Source organism: Corylus avellana, chromosome ca6 (genome assembly GCF_901000735.1).
Source record: "Corylus avellana chromosome ca6, CavTom2PMs-1.0".
NCBI classification, from domain to species: Eukaryota; Viridiplantae; Streptophyta; class Magnoliopsida; order Fagales; family Betulaceae; genus Corylus; species Corylus avellana.
The window spans coordinates 21,676,709-21,684,497 of NC_081546.1; positions in this window are offsets into that span (position 1 = coordinate 21,676,709).

Genomic DNA, 7,789 nt, shown 5'->3' on the forward strand with positions numbered 1-7,789 from the left:
TTTTAATTTTAATTTTAATTTTAAATCTATTATTGAATCTGTAGGACTCACTTGTTAACTCTTTTATACAGATCTAATAGCGGTGAATTTAAAAAATAGTTTGACAAAAGATGGACAAGATAAGCTATTTCTAGTTAATATTAATAGATATTGATGTGATATTTTCCTTTTGAAAAATTCTAAATAGATAAATATCACAATTTTATGCGGAATTAACAGATATATATCAAAACAAACATTCACCAAAATATGAATAATCACACACAAAGATTTTGGTGACGAAGAGGAAATCTTTTACAAAAAGTTCTAAAAGTAAAACCTCTCCGGGGCAGCCAAACCCAAGAAATCACTATCAAAAGATTATCCAGAGATTACAGACACTAGGAACACTTACAACCCTTTGCAAGACCTTGACTCTGTAAGATCGACAAGCCTCCAACTTGTCTCCTCGCTCACAATCTTCTTCAACGTGATTCTCCTTTATCGGACCCTTCCGATAGACTTCAATTAAGCACACAATTAATACTAACAAAAATCCTCTAAAAGGAATCAATTTGGCTCACAACAAAATAATCACTCAAGCACAGCCTCACACGAATTCTCTGGGGGTGAAAATTCGTGCTTCTCTCTTCTATAATGATGTATATATACCCCCGACAAAACCCTAGACCTAACCCACTTAAAATCATGTTTTTGGGCCTAAAACTTACGGGGTGTCCGGACATGTTAATGGGCGGTCCGGACACGGCTTCGCGGAGCAAAATTTTAGTTTCTGGAAATGAGGTCCGGATCCGGGGAATTGCGGTCCGGACCCTGCCTGTCCAGTCTTCATCAACAGCTGCGATCGATGGGCGTTTGTGGTCCGATTGAGCTGAAATTTTGCAGGGACGTTCATAACACATGAATCTACATTATGAACGGTGGAGATTGGATTCTGAGCATTCTATATCAGTGTTTGAGCCATGAACAGTAACATCTGCATTTTGGAACTGAATTAAGCCAACACAAGAACTAACAATAACAATTGAGCTATAGTCTGACTCAACTTTACCAAGATATCAGTGGATTTCCAATGCAGCTAATATTAAGTAGGCTTGTGTACGAGTAATTCTCCATTACGAAGATTCGAACCCATGCTAGCTAGCTAGTACATGTCTGGACCTCATGGATATTTCTTTGAAACCACTGAACCACTGCCACTGGTGGCGAATGGAAGGGAGCTTAATTAATATGAACAAAGCTAACCCTTAAAATAAACGGTTAACGACAACTATCATGGTATTGAATTCAGTCATAATAATTTACATGTGGGTATGGCACATTGGAAGAAATTTTGGAAGTTATCACTTGGGCTCAATTGGAAATGGTTGATAAACCGAAACAAAATAACATATTTCTTTTTAAAACGTGAAAGCTAGGCACATGTTATGTTTAATATGATTGATATATAGAGTCTTTATACCGTTAACTCTTGTCTCCTATTAATATTCATTTTCTCTCAAACACCGCGACACAAGGTCCAAAATATTTTCTCTCTTGATTGCTTTCAAGGATGTGGCACCATTACCGTCCATATATGCACAACATTAATTGACAATATATCAGAGGATCGGATTATATCTCCTGTGTCCTCCTCCATATATTTTATATTTATTGGCTAGCTTCAGGTTTATCTCCTATGACTAGCTAGCTACTGCCATTAGAATTGTTAGTTACAAATTAATTAAGAAGCATTAATTTGGATAATCCATCAATTTCAAATTTTATTTTAATTATTTCTTTCTCTTTCTTAAGCGTAATATTATTAAGTGTATATATATTAGCCATAAAAAAGGTTCATATTAATTTATTGAGGGTTCCAAGTTTCAAGTACTGAGATGGATTTTAATTAAGAAAAAACAACAAATGTGATCGAACAATGGCATTTTATTATAAAAAAAAAAAACAGATGGAACGTACATATATCCGATCAGATTACAGAAAGAAACAGTGCAAATAAGTTAAGGATACCGCCAATTCCAAACAGTATGCATGGAGGCCATGAAAGAAAACAACACGTACAACTGACAATTGGCCTCACAACGTACACAAGTACTGACTGATGATTGGCCTTATTTGTGGACAAAATAGATATAGAAGCTAGCTAGCTTCTAATTAAACACGTAGGACATCTGAAGATTGGCCTGCAGATTTGTTCCATGCTAGGGAAGCTGCGACAATATATATATTAAGAGTAAAAATTAGCTTTCTTGATTAATTTCATAGAAGACTAGAAATCCAAAGAGAAATATGATTATAGTAATAAAATAATTACCGAGTGTTGAAAGAGTCCAGTAGTCGTAGTCGTCGCCGTCCACATGCCACGCAAAGTAACCAAGCAATTCCTTTTCCTTGGCGTGTATAACCTTATCAAAGATGATATCCTTACCATCATAACCAATCCACGTCGTCCCAACATAGCAATACTGTGTGACATAGGAGTGATCGATCCCTTCTTTGGCACCTTCTGATACTTTTATAAAATCCTGGATTTTTCGATAAAGTATGGGGTCATCACTCGAAGCTCCAGCAGCCGCTGAGGATATTTCATGTTCATCAGCATTTTGCAGAACCCAACTGCGGCCAAAAAATGGAAGGCCGAGGACTAATTTGTTGGCCGGCACGGTTGCATTGATCCAAGCAATGATGGCATCCTCCACGCTAATAATTTGAGGAGAGAAATGTGGATTGTACCATGGAGCAGGTGGCAAAGTGTGGCTCACCTTTGTTGACAATTGGGTTCACTATCATTATGTTGGCAAAGTGTGGCTCACCTTTGTTGACAATTGGGTTCACTATCATTACTCATCACATTTCTCCACGTAGAAATTTGCAGCTGCAATCTTTGACAAAAAAGGAGCTTTGTTAAAGCCTTGGCCGATTGTCTTCCCTTAAGAAGCTTTGTCTCATTGAAAGCTTATAGATAAGGGGGCTTCTAGATGAAAGAAGAAAAATAGGTGTGAAAGGAGAATTGTGGGCTATGCTATAGAGTAAGTGACCGAAATGTTTGAAATATGGGTGCAGGAAATTGCCTATATAACAAAATGGAAGGCCACTTGCAAATGAGACACCAACGAGAGCTTCGTAAAAGAAAGTGATAGTGCTTTCATAAAAAGAGCAAGAAAAATACAAGAGTAGTGTTTTTCTAAGAGAGTGAGCAAAACACAAGAGTGTGTATTTTTCAGGAGTGTGAGAGATACACTGTGTGAGTGAGATCTGCTGATCCATAATTGTAGTTCATTCAAAGTGATATAGTAATATCTGGTGTGCACTGTGGATGTAGGCAGTATTGGCCGAACCACGTATAAATTCTTGTCTTGTGCCTTTATATTTTATTGTGTTGTTGTTTTCTTGAAAAATTGAATCCCAAGATCCTGTCAAAAGGAATTAGCGGCGTCCTAATTTCCTAACAATTGGTATCAGAGCTCGGTTCGTGTTCCGTTCGAGTGGGAGCAATAGCGTCAAGTTTATACAACAAGAAGTATGTCTTGCGAAACCCCCGAAACCACTCCTGAAGTTGCTTCTTCAAGTGACAGTTCAAAGAAGTGGAGTTCAAATTATGGATCCGGTGGATCTATGAAAGTTGAAATAAAGCCATTTGATGAGAAGATCAGTTTTGGCTTATGGCAAAGGCGGATGCGTGGCGTTCTTATTCAACAAAGGCTGTTAGTTGCCTTAGAAGAAAGACCGGAGGGCATGACTGACCCCGAGTGGTCAGATATCGATCAACGGGCAATCTCTACCATTGAGATGTATATCACAGATGATGTGTTAAATCATGTGATATCAGCAATCTCTGCCAAAGATATGTGGGACAAGCTAGAAGCCATATATCTGGGGAAATCCTTGTCAAATAAGCTATTCCTCAAGAAGAAACTCTTCAAGCTGGAGATGAAGGAAGGCGAGGATGTGATGAAGCATATCAACATCTTCAACGCTTTGATCAACGACTTGAATCGGATAGATGTTCAATTCAGTGAAGAAGATCGAGCCTTGTTATTGCTTGCATCATTTCCAGATTCTTATGAGCATTTTGTCACCACGCTCATGTTTGGAAAGACAACTCTCAAGTTCAATGAGATTGTGCAAGACATCATCTCTCATGCGACCATGAAGAAGGCAGATGATAAGTCCACTTCCGTATCTGCTTTGAATGTGGAAAGTAGAGGCAGAAGATCAAACAGTGGCAACGGGCATGGAAGGTCGAGATCAAGGGCCGGCAGGTCAAAATCAAGGTATCCAAGAAATTCCAACAGCCAGAGCAGCTCAAAAACTATTGAGTGTTGGAATTGTGGCAAGACGGGTCACTACAAAAATCAATGTAAAGCTCCGAAAAAGGAGGCAACAAACGACACTGCAAACGTGGTGGCAGATGAAGCGCAAGAGGCCCTGATCCTCTCGGTTGATAGTCCCTTTGATTCTTGGGTGTTAGACTCAGGGGCTTCCTTTCATACAACAACGATACACGAAATCTTGGGAAACTATGTTAGTGGAGATTTCGGAAAAGTGTATCTAGCTGATGGTACGGCGCTGGATGTTGTGGGCATGGGAAATGTTCAGATTAGAATACATGCAGATTCAGTATGGAAGTTGGAGAAAGTCAGGCATGTTCCAGAGCTGAAGAAGAATCTGATCTCTGTGGGACAGCTTGATGATGAAGGGCATGGCATTCACTTCCACGGAGGTAAGTGGAAGGTCACATTTGGGGCTATGATGATAGCTCAAGGTGAAAAGACTGGTACCCTCTATATGACCACAGATATGAGGGATACTATTGCTGTTGCGAATGCAAGTGCTGAAGCAGATCTGTGGCACCAAAGGCTAGGCCACATGAGTGAAAAAGGACTCAAAGTTTTGCACTCATTGGGGAAGCTACCAAAGTTAAAGTCGATTAATATCGACTTCTGTGAAAATTGCATTTTTGGCAAACAGAAACGGGTGAGTTTCAAAACGGGTGGCAGAACCCTCAAAAATGAGAAGCTGGAGCTAATTCACACAGATGTCTGGGGGCCAGCTACAGTCTCGTCCATTGGCGGAAAGTCATACTTTGTGACTTTCATTGATGACCATTCCAGGAAGGTATGGGTTTATTTCTTGAGACAGAAATCGGAGGTGTACGAAGTATTCAAGAAATGGAAGGCCATGGTGGAGAACGAGACAGGCTTGAAGATCAAGAAGTTAAGATCTGACAACGGTGGAGAGTACGAGGACACCGAGTTCAAAACGTTCTGTTTCGAGAATGGGATCCGTTTGGAACGGACTGTTCCAAGAACCCCACAGCAGAATGGGGTGGCAGAAAGGATGAACTGAACATTGACAGAAAGAGCCAGAAGCATGCGCATTCAGTCAGGCTTACCCAAGCAGTTTTGGGCTGAAGCAATCAACACAGCAGCCTACCTCATTAATCGAGGACCATCAGTGCCGTTGGAGCAACGCATACCGGAGGAGGTATGGAGCGGAAAGAAGGTAAATCTTTCATGGTTAGAAGTTTTTGGTTGCATTGCTTATGTGCACATTAGTGACCATGTGAGGGGAAAGCTAGACCCTAAGTCACTAAAGTGCACCTTCATTGGATATGGAGGAGATGAGTTTGGTTATCGACTCTGGGATGACCAAAATAAGAAAATCATTCGAAGTAGAGATGTGGTTTTCAATGAGAAGGTGATGTACAAGGATAGAGGTACTGCACAACCTTTTAGTCCAGTACAAGATGATCATATGTGTGTTGAGTTGGATGATCTTCCTGAAAGTAGTCCGGTGCAACAAGTTGGTGAAGATCCTCAGCCTGAAGAACCTGCAGAACAACAAACACCACAAGATCCAACTCTTACGCCTGCACCTAGAAGGTCTGCTCGTCCACATGTACCAAACAGGAAGTACATGAACTTTCTGTTATTAACAGATAGTGGAGAACCTGAATGCTATGATGAAGCATGTTAGGTAGAGGACTCGAGCCAGTGGGAGCTTGCAATGAAGGATGAGATGAAGTCTCTCATCTCTAACAAAACATGGGAGCTAGCTAAGTTACCCGTGGGAAAGAAGACTCTACACAACAAATGGGTATATAGAGTCAAAGAGGAACATGATGGTTCCAAGAGACACAAGGCAAGATTGGTGGTCAAAGGCTTTCAGCAAAAAGAAGGAATTGACTATACCGACATTTTCTCACCGGTTGTGAAACTGAATACCATTCGTTCAGTTCTCAGCATTGTTGCAGCAGAGGGGTTGCACCTAGAGCAGTTAGATGTGAAGACTGCTTTCCTCCATGGAGACCTAAAGGAGGAGATTTACATGCAGCAACCGGAGGGTTTTCCAGTCAAAGGGAAAGAGAAACTTGTGTGCAAATTGACTAAAAGCTTGTACGGCCTGAAGCAAGCTCCAAGGCAGTGGTACAAGAAGTTCGATGGGTTTATGCAGAGGCATGGCTACAACAAGTGCAACGCTGACCATTGTTGTTACTTCAAGAGGTTTGAATCCAGTTACATTATTTTGTTACTGTATGTCGATGACATGTTAGTAGCAGGTTCAGATATGGATGAAATCCAGAAGTTGAAGAAGCAACTATCGAGTGAGTTCGACATGAAGGATTTGGGCGCAGCGAAGCAAATTCTTGGGATGAGAATAAATAGGGACAAGCAAATGGGTACTTTGGAGTTGTCTCAAGAGGAGTACATTTGCCGTGTTCTGAAAAGGTTCAGCATGAGTAATGCTAAGCCAGTTTGCACACCCTTGGCTAGTCACTTTCGGCTATCCAAGGATCAGTCCCCCAAGACAGAAGAAGAGAAGGAATTCATGGCTAAGGTTCCATATGCCTCAGCCATTGGAAGTTTGATGTATGCCATGGTTTGCACGAGACCAGATATAGCTCATGCAGTGGGAGCTGTGAGCAGATTCATGTCAAAACCCGGGAAGCAACACTAGGAGGCAGTAAAGTGGATACCAAGGTATCTACGAGGTACAATTAACATAAGCCTATGTTTCAAAAATGGCGAGCTAAAACTACAAGGGTTTGTAGATGCAGACTTTGCTGGAGAGGTAGATCACATGAGGAGCACTACCGGATATGTTTTCACAATTGGTACTACTGCAGTGAGTTGGATTTCGCAGATACAGAAGGTTGTTGCTTTATCCATTACAGAGGCAGAGTACGTGGCTGTAACTGAGGCTAGCAAATAGATGATTTGGTTACAGGGATTGTTGGCAGAAATGGGTTTCAGACAAGAGAAGAATGTTTTACACAGTGATAGCCAGAGTGCGATACACTTGGCAAAGAATTCAGCATTTCATTCAAGAACCAAGCACATTGGACTTCGATATCATTTCATCAGATCACTTCTAGAAGATAAGGTGTTGATACTTGAGAAGATCCAGGGCAGCAAGAATCCAGCTGACATGTTAACTAAAACAGTTACTACAGAGAAACTGAAGTTGTACTCAACTTCAGTTGGTCTTCAAGCTTGAGGACAAATGGACGAGTTGCAGAAGAGGGAATTGCGGAGATTGTTGAGATTCCAACTCATTAGACTCCAAGTGGGAGATTGTTGAAAAATGGAGTCAAATGAGTAAACAATGATAGCATCTTCTAGAAGCCGTCAAAGGAATAGTAAAAGGTTGTTGCACCAACCAAGCCGTCAAAAGAATAGTGAAAGGTTGTTGCACCAACCAAGCCGTCGAAGGAATAGTGCATGGTTGTTGCACTAACCATGGACTTTCATGTTTCTCACCAACCCTTCTACACCTATATAAGGAG